Raw genomic sequence first — 16,645 nt, 5'->3', positions numbered from 1 at the left:
AGGAAGGATTGGTGGTCCAGAAACAGCCCGCATCGCATGGCTGGGGAACGAAAATCTTATAAACAAATCCTTCTCTGTTTTTGAAAATTTGGCATCTTTACTGAAATCACTAAGGAAGAGTCTAGGCTTGCTAAAGAGGCAACCATTTGAATGAGTTCCTTGAGGGAAAATAGCTTCTTTAAAGAAAAGAATCCAAACAGGTTTTCTTTCTTCTTTCCTTTTTTTCTGTTTTAACTTTTTCCATTGACGTAATGTCAAAGTTATAGAAAAGTTACAAGACTAGCACTAAGGATTTCCATATACTCTTCCCCCAGATGCACCAATTATTCACGTTTTGTGACATCTGCTTTATCATTTTCTCTGTGAATCTTTTTTTTCCAAACCACTTGAGGAGAAGTTGCAAATATGATACCCCCTTTCCCCTTAAATACCTCAGTGTATATTTCCTGAGAACACGGATATTCACATGACCACAGTACAATGAGCAAAATCAGGAAATTGAACGTTGATGTAATAGCACATCTAACTTACGGTCTTAGAGCAAAGTCTTTCTAGTCCGTGATCCAATCTACGATAACAAGTTACATTTGAGGCCCTGGCCGGTTGGCTCAGCGGTAGAGCGTCGGCCTAGCGTGCGGAGGACCCGGGTTCGATTCCCGGCCAGGGCACACAGGAGAAGCGCCCATTTGCTTCTCCACCCCTCCACCGCACTTTCCTCTCTGTCTCTCTCTTCCCCTCCCGCAGCCAAGGCTCCATTGGAGCAGAGATGGCCCGGGCGCTGGGGATGGCTCTGTGGCCTCTGCCCCAGGCGCTAGAGTGGCTCTGGTCGCAATATGGTGACGCCCAGGATGGGCAGAGCATCGCCCCCTGGTGGGCAGAGCGTCGCCCCATGGTGGGCGTGCCGGGTGGATCCCGGTCGGGCGCATGCGGGAGTCTGTCTGACTGTCTCTCCCCGTTTCCAGCTTCAGAAAAATGAAAAAAAAAAAACAAGTTACATTTGATTGTCACATCTCTTCAGTCTGCCTGACCTCCAGAGCACTTCCTCAGCCTTTCCTTGTCTTTCGTGACATTGTCATTTTTTAAGAGTACACATTTTGTGGAATATTCTTCAACTTGCATTTGTCAGATGTGTCCTCATTCAGGCTACGCATTTGGGGCAGGGAAGCCATGGAAACGATACTATGTCTTTTCCGGTGTGTCCCATTAAGAAGCACTTCATGTCAATTTGTCCTTTAATGAGTGATGGTTACTTTGATCCCTCGATTAAGGTGGTGTCGGTCAGTTTTAGCTACTGTGCAATTACCATCTTCTCTTTACAAGTAATAAATATTTTGTGGGGGAATAATTTGAGACTATCCAGATATTTTCACTACACTTTCACCCTCTAGCTTTAGCACCAAGATGATCCTTACCTATATTAATTATCACTCTGATGATGGCAAATTATTACTCTGATGATAAAATTTCTTTCATTAGTGGTCAGAATTCTGCTGTAAAGAAGAGTGTACAAAAAATGTGTGTTTGTATAGACGATGGACCCATGCATTGTTATCTTATTCGATGGGTTCCAGATTAATACCGTCAATATTTGCTTGATAACCAAGTTGTTCCAGGTTTGGCCAGTGAGAGCTCATTCAAGCTGGCTGCTCTGTCCTGATGAGTCTGTATTATTCACTGAGCACTTCCTTCCTTTGTGGTATGAAACGATGCTCCAGGCTTACCTTGAATTTCCTCTGTCCTTACCCAGCAGTCAGGCGTTTCTTTAAGGAGCCCTGGTTCCTTGGTGGAGGACGACATTTAGACAAGGACCTGGGTGCTAAGTGGGCTCGCTGGTCCCAGAGTATGTGTTCCTGGGTCCTCTCAGTGGACAGAAGTAGGAAATAGGTACAAACTTGAAAATACAAGTCCAGGAGTTCTTGATACTTCCAGTTCCATCCAGTCCGATACTGCAGCATATTGGTCTTTCCTGTTCCTGTTTGTATCTCCTTCTACAACAGTGAGAAACTTGGCTCTCAACACCCTCAACATATTTTGTTTTTCCCTCAACCCTCCAATACACAGAGAGCATTTCACAGTTCTAACCCATGCCACAGTCCAAGAAAAACAAGCCTCTTAGTTAGGGTTCAGCACTTGTTTGCAATTCTTTTTCTCTTTAGACTGAGGGTATATATCAAAGTTCTGTGTTCAGAAGTTACACGTGTTAGTTCTTTTCTTCCTTTAGTGTAGTTGGTTATTCATCTGAAATGTAATTTGATAATTTATAAATACTTCATTTGAGATTTTTGCTTTTTTCCTTTGCTTATTTTAGTTCTCTTATAAATAATGTGTAACCAAAATTTCCTTTTCCTGCTTTTCAGCTTGTCTTGTTGTTGTTATTGTTGTTGCTTTATTAAAGGAAATTTATCCATTTACGTGTATAGTGAAAGCTCACGTCTGGTCTTTTCCCTGACAGGTTGTTTGCGTATTTTAATTTGTTCACTTCTTTGATCTGAATGGGAGAGAGTTAAGAGCCCCTTTTATCTGCCAGTGCCTAGCACCTGGGCTGGAGCATGGTCATGCCCAGCAAACGTTTGTGGACCATTAATGGAAGCTCAACAAGCAGCTTTCCCTTGTACCCGGATAGACGCAGGCTCTTGACCTTCCTGTGATGATAACACTAGCTCAGCAGTGACCACTTAGTTGAAGAATTATGAAAAGTCTTAGCAAAGGGCTTAGATATGGTAATCACTGAATAAATTCTATCTGTTATTTACTAAGCATTGATGAAGAACCAGGCATGGTACTATGTTATCTTATTTAATCCTCACAGTGATCCTATTTTACAGATGGGGAAAGCTGGGGCTTAGGGGAGTTATTTTTTACATCTAGGAAGCAGTTGAGTTGGGATCTGAATCCAGATCTGACTTCAGAAAGCCCCCTTAACCCACCACATGTCCCTGCCTCTGCATGTTCAGAGACAAACACATATGCAGTCCCAGGAACTGGGAAGCTCTTGCTCACAAGGTCAAAGTTTCCTCAGCTGGACCCGGCTGCCAGCCAGTTCCCTGGAAACCCACAACCCAATGGAGGTTTGTGTCAGGAAGTCAGAGCCACGAGAGCATAAGGAAATGCTCCTTTGATGGCTTAGAAATCTACCTCCATAGTATGTCCTCTCCATCAAAGTAAACATGATTTTAAAGGTTTGGCCAAAATATGGTATAAATAATGACAGTCAACACTGATGAGAAGTAATTCTGGGACAGGCCCTTTACACTGGGATTTCTCAGCCTCAGCACTGTTGACATTTGGGACCAGATCATTCTTTGTTGGGGGGGGCAGAGGGGGCTGCTCTAAGCACTATAGGATGTATAGTAACGTCTCTCCCTCTTCCTCCTCTCTTTCTCTCTACAAAAAATTAATTAAAAAAATTTAAGACTTTAGCCTGACCAGGCGGTGGTGCAGTGAATAGAACGTCGGACTGGGATGCGGAAGGACCCAGGTTCGAGACCCCGAGGTTGCCAGCTTGAGCGCAGGCTCATCTGGCTTGAGCAAAAAGCTCACCAGCTTGGACCCAAGGTCACTGGCTCGAGCGGGGGGTTACTCAGAATGCTGAAGGCCCGCAGTCAAGGCACATATGAGAAAGCAATCAATGAAAACTAAGGTGTCCCAACAAAAAACTGATGATTGATGCTTCTCATCTCTCTCCATTCCTGTCTGTCTGTCCCTATCTATCCCTCTATCTGACTCTCTCTCTGTCCCTGTTAAAAAAAATAAAAAATTAAAAAAAATTTAAGACTTTATTCATTTTAGAGAGGGGAGGGAGAAAGAGAGAGAGAGAGAGAGAAGGGGAGAGGAGCAGGAAGCATCAAATCCCATATGGTTTTGAACTGGTGACCTCAGTGTTCCAGATCGACGCTTTATCCACTGTGCCATCACAGGTCAGGCTATATAATTTATTTTTGAACTTAAAAAAGAAAGATGTCTTTGACGATTGGGTAAAGAAAAACTTAAAAACCACATGTAGGCTCTGGCCAGTTGGCTCAGTGGTAGAGGGTCAGCCTGGCATATGAAAGTCCTGAGTTTGATTCCCAATCAGGGCACACAGGAGAAGTGACCATCTGCCTCTCCACTCCCCCTCCTCCTTTCTCTCTCTCTCTCTCTCTCTCTCTCTCTCTCTCTCTCTTTCTCTCCTGCAGCTATGGCTCAAATGAGCAAGTTGCCCCCCCACCCATGCTGAGGAGGGCTCCATGACCAGCCTCAGGCGCTAAAATAACTCAGTTGCTGAGCAACGGAGCAGTGGCCCCAGATGGGCAAAACATCAGCCCCATAGTGGGCTTTCCAGGTGGATCCTGGCTGGGGCGCATGTGGGAGTCTGTCTCTCCACCTCCCTGCCTCTCACTTGATTAGAAAAACAAAAAAGGCATAGTATGGTTTATTTATTTATTTATTTATTTATTTATTTATTTATTTATTTTTTACAGGGACAGAGAGAGGGATAGATAGGGACAGACAGACAGGAACGAAGAGAGATGAGAAGCATCAATCATCAGTTTTTCGTTGCAACACCTTAGTTGTTCGTTGATTGCTTTCTCATATGTGCCTTGACCGCAGCCTTCAGAAAACCGAGTAACCCCTTGCTTGAGCCAGCGACCTTGGGTCCAAGCTGGTGAGCTTTTTGCTTAAGCCAGATGAGCCCGCACTCAAGCTGGCGACCTCGGGGTCTCGAGCCTGGGTCCTTGGCATCTCATTCTGACGCTCTATCCACTGTGCCACCGCCTGTCAGGCGGTTTTATTTCTATAAAATTTTGTGTGTATATATAGCAACAGGGAAAGTGCTACTTGTTTTTGTTTTTTATTTTAGAGAGATAGAGAGGAAGGAAAAGAGAGAGAGAGAGAGAGAGAGAGAGAGAAACATTGACTTGTTGTTCTACACATTTATGCATTCATTGGTTGATTTCTTGAATGTGCCTTGCCTGGGAATTGAACCCACAACTTTGGTGCCTCGGACGACACTCCAACCAACTGAGTTACCTGGCCAGGGCAGGAAAGTGCTATTTGTAACAAGAGGTGATTGAGTAGCTCTTGCACTTGTTTAGGACGTTATCTGACAGGATGCTTGGTGTGACAGGGAGGCAGGGCATAAAAGCCACATTGTGTGTGTTTCACAGAAACGTCAGAATGGGCAAATCCATCAGGGCAGAACGGTGAGCACTTTCCAGGGGCTGTGGGAGGTTATGAGGATTGGGGAGTGACTGACAATGGGGACAGGCTTTCTTTAGGGGGTGACAAAATCTTCTGGAATAAGATAGTGATGATGGTTACACAACCATGCAAACTTACTACAAGCCACTGAATTGTATACTCAAAAAGGATGAATTTTATAGTCTGAATAATATTTCTATGAAACAAAAATTTTGACAGAACTGCCAGGAAAAACTGACAAGTCCAAAACCATGATTAGGAAGCACACAGATGTGAACCCACTTTTCTGCCGGGTCTCCTGGCACCCTCCCCACCACTCTGTGTTTGAGCCCCAGTAGGCTCTTGGGTTAGAGGCTACTCCCTTGAATGGGCTTTAGTGGAGCCAAAGGACAGTTTGGGGGAGGCAGCTCTAGCCCCACCCTCGCAATCTCCACCAGCCCCCACTCCCAACCCCCATAAACCCCACAGTCCAGGTAAAAACAATGCGCTCGTCTCATTATACAATCATGGCGGGACCAACCCTTCATCTCCCACTTCCAACTAGACGGACACTCCCAAAACCCAATTCAAAATCAGTTAAACAACAGCAAAGTCCTGGGTAGAGCAGTCAAGACTGTTTAACCAAAATCTCAATGACAACATGAAGGACCCATATTCTTGCTCTTTTGCATGGCACACTCTCACATGTTGATCTTCTCCTTCGGGTGCAAAATGACTGCCGCAATTTTGGACATCACGTCATCACCACTAGTTTCCAGAGGCAGGAAGGACACTGGCGGGTTCTTCCCAGAAGTCTTCCTGTAGACCACTGGTCCCCAACCCCCGGGCCACGGACTGGTACCAGTCTGTGGGCCATTTGGTACCGGTCCGTAGAGAAAGAATAAATAACATATTATTTCCATTTTATTTATATTTAAGTCTGAACGATGTTTTATTTATTTATTTATTTTTAATATTTTATTTATTGATTTTTTAGAGAGAGAGGAGTGAGAGAGAGAGAGAGAGAGAGAGAAGGGGGAGGAGCAGGAAGCTTCGACTCCCATATGTGCCTTGACCGGGCAAGCCCAAGGTTTCGAACCGGCGACCTCAGTGTTCCAGGTCGACGCTTCATCCCACTGCGCCACCACAGGTCAGGCCCGATGTTTTATTTTTAAAAAATGACCAGATTCCCTCTGTTACATTCGTCTAAGACTCACTCTTGACGCTTGTCTCAGTCACGTGATACATTTATCCATCCCACCCTAAAGGTCGGTCCGTGAAAATATTTTCTGACATTAAACCAGTTCGTGGCCCAAAAAAGGTTGGGGACTACTGCTGTAGACCATTCCTTCTTTCTTCATAGAACTGGACCATGTGCCATCCCCCACCCCCAACCTCTGGCTAGTAGAGGAGGACCACCCTGGTTGGCTTGACTCCTCAGGGTTTACTTGAGTATATTACCACACTAGTTAATGGCGGAGACGACACCAGAACAAAATCTGGTCTTTGCAGCAAGGGAGGAAGAGGAGCCAGCAGCCAGCCCTGGTGGCCATGTGTCATTCCTTCTCCAAAGGTCCTGCCCTCTGCCTGACATGTTCTTTCTCAGTCTCTCCAGGTTAAGTCCTCTTTCCTTCACACCAACCCATCACCTCCTCTGGAAAGCCCTCCCTGTCCTCTGTGGCTAGGCCAAAGAACCAGCACTCTCTTCATAGCTCTGGCCATAGTTGGCCATAGTTACAACGAAATAATTATATGTGTCATTATTTGAGTAAGGTCTGCCCCATAGAGGCAGCTCTATCCTTTATTCCCAGGACCCAGCCAGAGCCTGGCACACAGTAGGTATTCAATAACCGGTTATGGGCTAGGCAAATGAATCAGCATGTTACAAGAGGCAGATGTGAGATCTGGAAGATGATGACAAGGGCTTCCTCTGGGCCTGACCAGGTGGTGGCGCAGTGGATAGAGCGTCGGACTGGGTCGCGGAGGACCCAGGTTCGAAACCCCAAGGTTGCTGGCTTGAGCACAGGCTCACCAGCTTGAGAGTGAGGTCACAAGCTTGAGCATGGGATCATAGACATGACCCAATGTTCCCTGGCTTAAGCCCAAAGGTCGTTGGCTTGAGCCCAAGGTCGCTGGCTTGAGTAATGGGTCATTTGCTCTTCTGTAGCTCCCCAGTCAAGGCACATATGAGAAAGCAATCACTGAACAACTAAGGAGCCGCAACAAAGAATTGATGCTTCTCATCTCTCTCCCTCCCTGTCTCTGTCCCTGTCTGACTCTCTCTGTCTCGCTTCCTCTGGGAGGTAAGGTTTTTATGAAAGTGCGCACACAGCAGCGTGCCCACGCTGAAGCAGAGCTCCAGGACTAAACAAACGACTTGCACTTACGCAAGTGTCCGGGACTGGGTGTGGGGTGCAGGGTCACCTTGTTTTCCTTTCTGTCCTTTTCTGGGTGCTTTAAACCTCTTTCAATGATGTGATTAGCGTCACTTACAAGGGGCTAGGTATTTTTACAAAAACAATGCCTTTATTATTATTTTAAGCAAAACATCATTTTCAACTGTTCTGATGTGGAAGGAACCCGTGGGGTGCTAAGAGCTTCCTTCCCTTGTTTTATTTCTCATCCTCTCTCCCCTGGCCTCTCTCCTGGAGCTTCCGATTCCTCCTCCTCCTCCCTCTGGGGGCAGGTAGGAGTTTGTCACAGAGGCCCAAACAGCTGCACTGGGCTCAGAATTAAGAACGAGGCAAGGCCTGACCCGCAGTGGTGCAGTGGGTGAAGTGTTGACCTGGAACGCTGAGGCTGCTGGCCAGAAACCCTGGGCTTGCCTGGTCAAGGCACATATGGGAGTTGATGCTTCCTGCTCCTCCCTCTGTTCTATCTCCTTCCTGTCTCTCTCTCTCCAATAAAAATGAATAAATAAAAATCTAAAAAAATAAAATAAAATACACTATTCAAAAAAAAAAGTGAGGCAAAAAGGTAACTTTCCATAAGAAAAATGATATACGCCTGACCGGGTGGTGGTGCAGTGGATAGAGCATCAGACTGGGATGCGGAGGACCCAGGTTCGAGACCCCCGAGGTCATCAGCTTGAGTGTGGGCTCATCTGGTTTGAGCAAGGCTCACCAGCTTGAGCCCAAGGTTGCTGGCTTGAGCAAGGGGTTACTCGGTCTGCTGAAGGCCCACGGTCAAGGCACATATGAGAAAGCAATCAATGAACAACTAAGGTGTCCCAACGAAAAACTAATGATTGATGCTTCTCATCTCTCTGCATTCCTGTCTGTCCCTATCTATCCCTCTCTCTGACTCTCTCTCTGTCTCTTTAAAAAAAAAAAAAAAAAGAATAATGATATAGGTATTTGTGTCTTGCTTTTCTTTTTCCCCAAAAGCAGGAGTTTGGGGGATTTGAAACATCTGGCTCTTTTAATAAAGAATTGAAATCTATTCCCAAAGATATGCCCAGGTTAATCATTTGTATGTGACTGCCCTGGCCCGGTAGCTCAATTGGTTAGAGCAGGGGTCCCCAAACTACGGCCCATGGGCCACATATGGTCCCCTGAGGCCATTTATCCGGCCCCCGCCACACTTCCAGAAGGGGTACCTCTTTCATTGGTGGTCAGTGAGAGGAGCATAGTTCCCATTGAAATACTGGTCAGTTTGTTGATTTAAATTTACTTGTTCTTTATTTTAAATATTGTATTTGTTCCCATTTTGTTTTCTTTTACTTTAAAATAAGATATGTGCAGTGTGCATAGGGATTTGTTCATAGTTTTTTTTATAGGCCGGCCCTCCAACAGTCTGAGGGACAGTGAACAGGCCCCCTGTGTAAAAAATTTGGGGACTCCTGGGTTAGAGTGTTGTCCCAGTATGCCAAGGTTGTGTGTTCAATCCCTGGTAAGGGCACATAGAAGAATCAAACAATGAGTGAATAAATGGGTGGAACAACAAATCGATGTTTCTCTCTCTTTCTCCCCCTGCCTCTCTCTCTCTCTAAAATCAATGCATAAAGTGAAAACTTAAGTAATCTTTAAAAAGATATTAATAATTTGTATGTGATGACATGTTCACTTGTTCATTGACTCATTCATTCACTGGTGTCTGCCCCCGTGCCCAGCCCCTCCTGACTATGGGGAATATAGAGATGGATTAGATCTGGTGCCTGTCCCCGGGGAGATAGTCCCAACTATCCCTTCAAACTATGACGAGTGCTCTAACGGAAGCTGGGTGGCATGATGGAGCAGAGACTGACTGTCATCCCAGGGAAGGGACATTTGAGATGGGTTGTGAAGAATACCTAGGAGGTTGCCAGGCAGAAAGGATGTGGAGAGGCATTCCAGGCAGAGGCGCAGAGGCTGAGGCAGCCCAGTGCATAGAGCACGTGGTCCAGAGCATGGCAGTATATAGCCAGACTGCCTGGGTTGGCCCCTGCCTTACCTTTCTCTTAGCTGTATGATCTGGAGCGAGTTTTTTACACTCTGGCTTCAGTTTCTTCGTCTACTCAATGGAGATACTGACAGTACCTCCCCCACAGGGCTGATGAGGATTAACCCAGATAAATGACCTGAGATCTTACACCAGCCCTGCACAGGGTAGACCTTAGAAAGCTGCTAGCTCCTTGTTCCTGAGCAATGGGTGCTGCACATGAAGGTGGGGAGACCAAGCTGAGGCTGGGGGAGCGGATGGGAGCTGGGCAAGTTCTCAGCAGGAGAATGACAGGGTCAGATCCGGTGTCTGCAGGGGGAGGGTGGACGTGAGGGGTGAGTAGAGAGAGACCCAGGGGTCAGCATGCAGTGGCAAGGCTGTGAGCACAGGGGAGAGGCTGTGTTAGGGGCTGAACCGGGTCTCCTCGGGTTCGTATGTTACAGCTTTATCTTCCGGTGGCTGAGAGTGTGACTGTATTTAGAGATAGAGTCTTTCAAGAGGTAAGTAAGGTAAAACAATGTCATTAGGGTGGGTACTAACCCAGTGTGACTGGGGTCTTTATAAGAAGAGAATAGGAGGAGACAGTGCCCAGAAAAGACCGTGTGAAGGCACAGTCAGAAGGCAAACGACTACAAGCAGAGGAGAGAGGCCTCGGAAGGAACCCGCCCTGCGAAACCTTGATCTCAGACCTCCAGCCTCCAGAACTAGGAGAAAAACCAGTTTTTGTTGTTTAAGCCATGCAGTAGGATACTTTGTTGTGGCCTGAGCAAACCAATACAGAGTTTTTTGTTTTGTAGTTTTTAAATTTTGAATTGGTTTAACTGAATTTTACAGAAACCTGATTGGCATTTAGTGTATAACTAGAAGTCCAGTCACAAGTCTACAAAGATGGACATACAATGCCAGAATTCCTCAAAAGCAGCTAATATAATTTTCTCCTTTTGCAGAAAACATGCATTATCTGCTACATGTTGGCCAAAATCAGTTTCTACAAGAAGAGATAGTACGATACAGTAAATAAGAAAACTAGCCTGGCCCTGGCCGGTTGGCTCAGTGGTAGAGCGTCGGCCTGGCGTGCAGAAGTCCTGGGTTCGATTCCCGGCCAGGGCACACAGGAGAGGCGCCCATCTGCTTCTCCACCCCTCCCCCTCTCCTTCCTCTCTGTCTCTCTCTTCCCCTACCGCAGCCGAGGCTCCATTGGAGCAAAGATGGCCGGGGCGCTGGGGATGGCTCCTTGGCCTCTGCCCAGGCGCTAGAGTGGCTCTGGTCGCAACAGAGCGACGCCCCGGAGGGGCAGAGCATTGCCCCCTGGTGGGCGTGCCGGGTGGATCCCGGTCGGGTGCATGTGGGAGTCCGTCTGACTGTCTCTCCCCGTTTCCAGCTTCAGAAAAATACAAAAAAAAAAGAAAAAAGAAAAAAGAAAACTAGCCTGACCAGGCGGTGGCACAGTGGATAGTGCATCAGATTGGTATAAGGAGGACCCAGGTTTGAAATCCCGAGGTCACTAGCTTGAGCATGGCATCATAGACATGACCCCATGGTCACTGGCTTGAGCCCAAAGGTCGCTGGCTTGAGCAAGGGGTCACTCGCTCTGCTGTAGCCCCCCACCCGCCCCCCATCAAGGCACATATGAGAAAGCAATCAATGAACAACTAAGGAGCTGCTACAAAGAATCGATGCTTCTCATCTCTCTCCCTTCCTGTCTGTCTGTCCCTATCTGTCCCTCTCTCTGACTCGCTCTCTTTCCCTGTCAATAAATAAATAAATAAGAGAACCGGTTGTGAACAACAGGTAATAAAAGAAGTTTGCTGGTTGATGTAAAAGAAGGAACAGTACCTTTCATCAAACAAGCCCTCCAGCATGGGGAGACCTGTGTTGCTGTGCTGCACAGTGATGCGTCACCAGGAAGTAAGGAACTTTCTGGTAGTTAAATCAAACATTTGAGAAGATATAAACTTTCAGGCCACAGCGGTCCATTACTTGTGCAGTGGAAGGGGTGCAGGCATCCTGACTTGGGTTCCCAAGCTGGGGACTGTAAACAACCTCAAGGCATCTTGAGCTCTTCAACCTTTGCCTGTTTGTCCTTTCTGTACAAGATCAGCCCAGGGCACAGGAGTGTCTCCTGTGGCCATAAGACCTTCCAGCTCCACACGTCACTCCTCGTGGGGATCTGTAATTGGGAGGTGTGATGCCAGAAAGCATAGGATGGACCGTTTCTCCAAGGCCTTGTCCATCTTATATATAGCTCTTGTCCATCTTATCCGGGGATCAGTGGACACTTGGCTAAGTGGCCGCTGAACACACAAAGGGATATTAATAAATACTTGTGGCCCCAAAGCCTCCAATGCTTGTAGACATGTACCTGAAAGCATGTCATCTAATGTCAGGACAAACCTTGTCCCTCCAGAGAGGGACTTCCACTCTGCGTTTATCAAAGAGGCTTTTCCATGTAGACTAAGGGGGTTTAAAGAGATTTCAAACCAACTGAAAGGACTTTCCTTCAAATACAGGGTTTTACACATTTCATGAAGTTCTTCCAAAGATCTCAGAGTCCCGGGTAACCAGCTGCAGGCCCTAAAGCTCATCGTGCGTGCAGCCTCCGGCCTGGTTTGAAATCTTCCACACTGCCTGCCTCCTAAACAGGGCACTCCACCTAAGCTAAGCTAGTATCTTTTCTCCTCAGCACAATTTAAGGAGGAAAATGAGTCCAATAACAGCTTCAGACCAGAACAATATCAAGCTAGGTCTGTTTTTACTATACGCTATGACTATCCATGGTAATACAAAGGAAGAGGGTGTGGTGAACTGTCAGGCCCGGCTACTCCAGAAGTCAGGCCCAGAGAGACAAGCTCCGAGGTCCCTGCTCGGCCGTGACCGAGCCTCAGAAAGGAGCGATGTGGGAGAGGCTGGGCGTTGACTGGCGGTGGAAGCTGAGGGTCAGAAAGGACAACCCCTGGTTTCTGGCTGACACAAGAGGTGGAAGGAGGTGCCGTCACCTTCTATGGGATGGGGTGGGGGGGGACAAAAAGGGTGAAACCCAATGCTTGCTCACGGGACACATCCACGATAGGAAACGCGCCGGGAGGAGACGTGGGCCTCTGCTCAGCCTTCACCGCTCCCAACTCATGCCTCGTAGACTCCTCAGCCCCCCGCCCTGCAACGGCTCCACCAGTGCTGCGGGCTTGCCAGCTCCAGGCTCTGGTGACAGGGGCTGTCACACCCAGGCCCAGGGCAGCCTGGGTGGGGCACCACCAGCTGGGTATTGCCTCAGTGTGAGGGAGTGGAAGGAAGAGAGGCCCAACTAAGGCAAGGCTCCAGAGATAGGGTGCAGGGTGCCCATCCTTCCAGGAAAACAGGCTGGTCACCAGGATACAGCTCATCGTCTTGCAGCTGGTCCAGCTGACGTTGTAGTTATTTGGGCACATAGGGGCTATTAGGTGACTCCTTCACCCACTACCCAGGTGTTACATGTCTCCTCAGGCTCAGAGCGGTGAAGTCACTCATTCAGGGACACACGGTTGGTTGGACAGGCCTGGCTCACACTGGAACCCATGCTCTGGTGGCAGGTTTCATTCCAAGTTTTCCTTCAAAGCGGACTTGGGTGATCCCCACTGACCTTTCACAGTATCTTCGAGAGCATGCAGATTACACAAAGCGAGGTCCTCTCTGAACATGTGTTTCTCAATTTTATGTTTAAGAAATTTGTCTTTCCTTTTCTTTTAAAGGAGGTTGCAAGGCTCATTTAAAAATATTTAAGTGTAAGAACTTGGAAGACGTTGGAGGCCGGAAACAGTAATTACCGCAAAGCACTCAGTCGGCATAAACGCCTGCCAATTCCTGGACCATCTGGGGAGTCCAGGCCCTGCCCCAGAGCGACCCTTGGGGAGCACCACACCCCCTCAGGGGTCCTGGCCAAAGCCACTTCCGCGGACTTGGCCGGAGCTCTGAGCCTGCCTGGAAGCTGGCCCACTTCCCAGCTGCGGTTTTTGCCCTGATGTGCTGGGAGCCATCCCACGGTCTGAGGCCTGGCTCCTCGCCTCCCAGGGGAGGCTGGAGGAGAACTGAAGCCTGGATGAAGGGGGGCCTGGGTTCAAATCCCACCTCCACCTTCTCCAGGTCCACAAGCCCTGAGGGTAGGCTCTGGAACCAGACCCTGGGTTAGAACCCAGACTTGACCACTTCCTGTGTGGTGTTGAGCAAATCATTGCCACCTGCACTTCAGTTCCATCCCTCACACAAGGATTAGAACGGTACTGACCTCGCAGGCGTAGGTTAAATGACCCAATATGCGTAAAATTCTCAGAACAGTGTCTGACACAAGTGCCCAGTAAATGTGGAGTGTCACAGTAACAGTGTCTTTGAGCAGCGCCCCTGTACCTCCCGTAGCCTGTTGCCCCATCTGTACAATGGAAATGGTCAGCTCTGATGAGCTAATTAAATGAGATGATGCACGTAACACACTGAGCACAGCTCCTGGTGACTAGTGAACGTTCAGCAAATTCTTAGCAATTATCACAAAGCCCTTCTGGGAGGCTCATGCTCTGGAAAAACTTCCTGAGGTTAAAGGATTAAATGAACAAGAACAGAGGCAATGCCAAGTCATCTAACAATCCCTAGAGCAAGGGGGCCAGCAGCCCCCAGGCCCTGCAAGCGTTTTGGTAAATGGCACAGGGTCGGCACAGGGACGCAGAGCCGTGGGCAGGCTGGGAAGCAGCTCATTCTGATGCAGAGGTGGGAGGCTGGCAGCAGGGAATTCTGGGATCAAAAGCAGCTGGAGGATGTCAGCTGTGGGGCTGGGGGACTGAGCTCAGGGAGGGACGCTGCCAAGGCAGAGGGCAGGGTGCGGTGTGGCAGTCTGCAAGCTGAGACTGTGGGTGGACGGGGGCAGGGTTCCAATCTGGCCATGAGCTCAGGCAAGTCCCTGCCCCTCTGAGCCACTTTCCTCATTAAGTGGGGCCAATGGTATTCAATGACTCGAAGAATACCCGTGTGCTCCACGCCAGGTACTCAGGGGGTGCTCAGTAACAAGGCTGTTACGACAACCTGGAAGCCTGGTCAGGTGTGGGGGGGACAAGCTGATAACAGACCCACCTGACTGCACCTGAGCCAGCCCAGGCAAGCCACCCGGGCAGAGGACCCCTGCGCCTGGCCATTGCGGCCCCCTGCGCCTCCCCTCCTTGGCTCCCTCTGCAGGCTGAGGAAACCCGAGAGGTCTCCCTCTGCAGTCCTAAGCGGGGAAACAGATTTCCCAGCTAGTGGTGGGCCTGGCCCTGGTGCCAGTGGGCCCCGGAGAGAAGCTCCGTAGGTGAGGTTGCCCTCCCAGATGCTTCATGTTCCCCCACGCGCCATGCATGTTCCCCCACTTCCCGAGATGCCTTGGGCCCTTCCTCATGCCGGCTGGCATCAGGATCATCACAGGTCCCTCCCAGGCCCAGACACTGGGTCTTGCCATGTTGGGCATCCTGCCAGGAGCCTCACTCCACTTCCAGCACTGGCAGGATGGCCTCTGCCACAGGAGCCCTGTTGGGGCACTGGGTCAGACTTTGTCCTCTAGGGGGATTCATTCTTCAGACTTTCATTAATAACAGTAGTTTTGCACTTATAGTGTGCCAGGCATTGAACTAAGTAAGCTCTTACTGCCATAGAAAATCAACAACGGGCCTTGGCTGATTGGCTCAGTGTGTGGATGTCCTGGGTTCAGTTCTCAGTCAAGGCACACAGGAGAGGCGCCTAGCCGCTTCACCCCTCCCCCTCTCGCTTCCCTCTCTCTCTCTCTCTCTTTCTCTTCCTCTCCTGCAGCCATGGCTTGATTGGAGTGAGTTGCTTCTGGGCACTGAGGATGGCTCCATGGCCTCTACCTTGGACACTAAGAAGAGCTTGGTTGCTAAGGAACAAAGCAACACCCCAGATGGGCAGAGCATCGCCTCCTAGTGGGGTTGCCAGGAGAATCCTGGTTAGGGCACACACAGGAGTGTGTCTCTGCCTTTCCTCCTCTCACTGAATACAAAAGAAAGAAGAAAGAAAGAAAGAAAGAAAGAAAGAAAGAAAGAAAGAAAGAAAGAAAGAAAGAAAGAAAGAAAAGAAAAGAAAAGAAAGGGAGAAAGAAAGAAAGAAAGAAAGAAAGAAAGAAAGAAAATGAACACAAAACCTGTGAGGTAGGCTCCATGGTCCCATTCCTAGCTCAGAGCCATCCAAAACCTCACACAGCATCACAGATAAGGGGCCAACCCAGGCAGACTAACACCAGTTGCCCTCGCTCAGGAATCACACTGTCCTTGACTCTGTGGGAAGAGCACTGGTGGAGGAGTCTGTAGGCCAGGGCTCCGCCTCCCCCTGGTGACCTCAGGCCACCTTCCGACAGCAGCGGAGATGAGCCCTGCCGGTACCCCCTAGATAAGATCCTAGACAACGAATAGAACCTGCCGTTTCAGTCATGGCTCTTCAGAGAAACAGAACCGAGAGGATGGGTGTGTGTGTGTGTGTGTGTGTGTGTGTGTGTGTGTGTGTGTGTAAACTGAGGCTCAAGAGGTGACCAAATGAGAAAGTGAGAAATATGATTCTCATCCACATTTCTGTCCATGTTAATATTGTTAGAGAGTAGGATTTGAAGTGATTTTTATTGTTTTTCTTTATATCTTTCTCACTGTCTAGTATGTTTTAAAATTGCACATGCATAACTTTCATAATCACAAAAAACATTAAGTGATTTTTACTTTGAAAAAGAAAAGACTGATTTTCTGAGAATATATCTTCCTCTGTAGATGAAACATTAGAAAAACTTCTCAAAAACAGTGAAGAGGCTACAACTATATAATTGTCAAAAGACTCAGAAAGCCTGACCTGTGGTGGCGCAGTGGATAAAGCGTCGACCTGGAATGCTGAGGTTGCTGGTTCAAAACCCTGGGCCTGCCCAGACAAGGCACATATGGGAGTTGATGCTTCCTGTTCCTCCCCCCCCCCTCTCTCTCCTCTAAAAAAATTAATAAATAAAAATTAAAAAAAAAAAAGACTCAGAAAAAAGCAGAGACAGATCAGCCAAACATGCTGAGAGCTCCTGGCCGATCCA

Source organism: Saccopteryx leptura, chromosome 2 (genome assembly GCF_036850995.1).
Source record: "Saccopteryx leptura isolate mSacLep1 chromosome 2, mSacLep1_pri_phased_curated, whole genome shotgun sequence".
Classification (NCBI taxonomy): domain Eukaryota; kingdom Metazoa; phylum Chordata; class Mammalia; order Chiroptera; family Emballonuridae; genus Saccopteryx; species Saccopteryx leptura.
Note: the sequence above shows the minus strand (reverse complement) of the source record.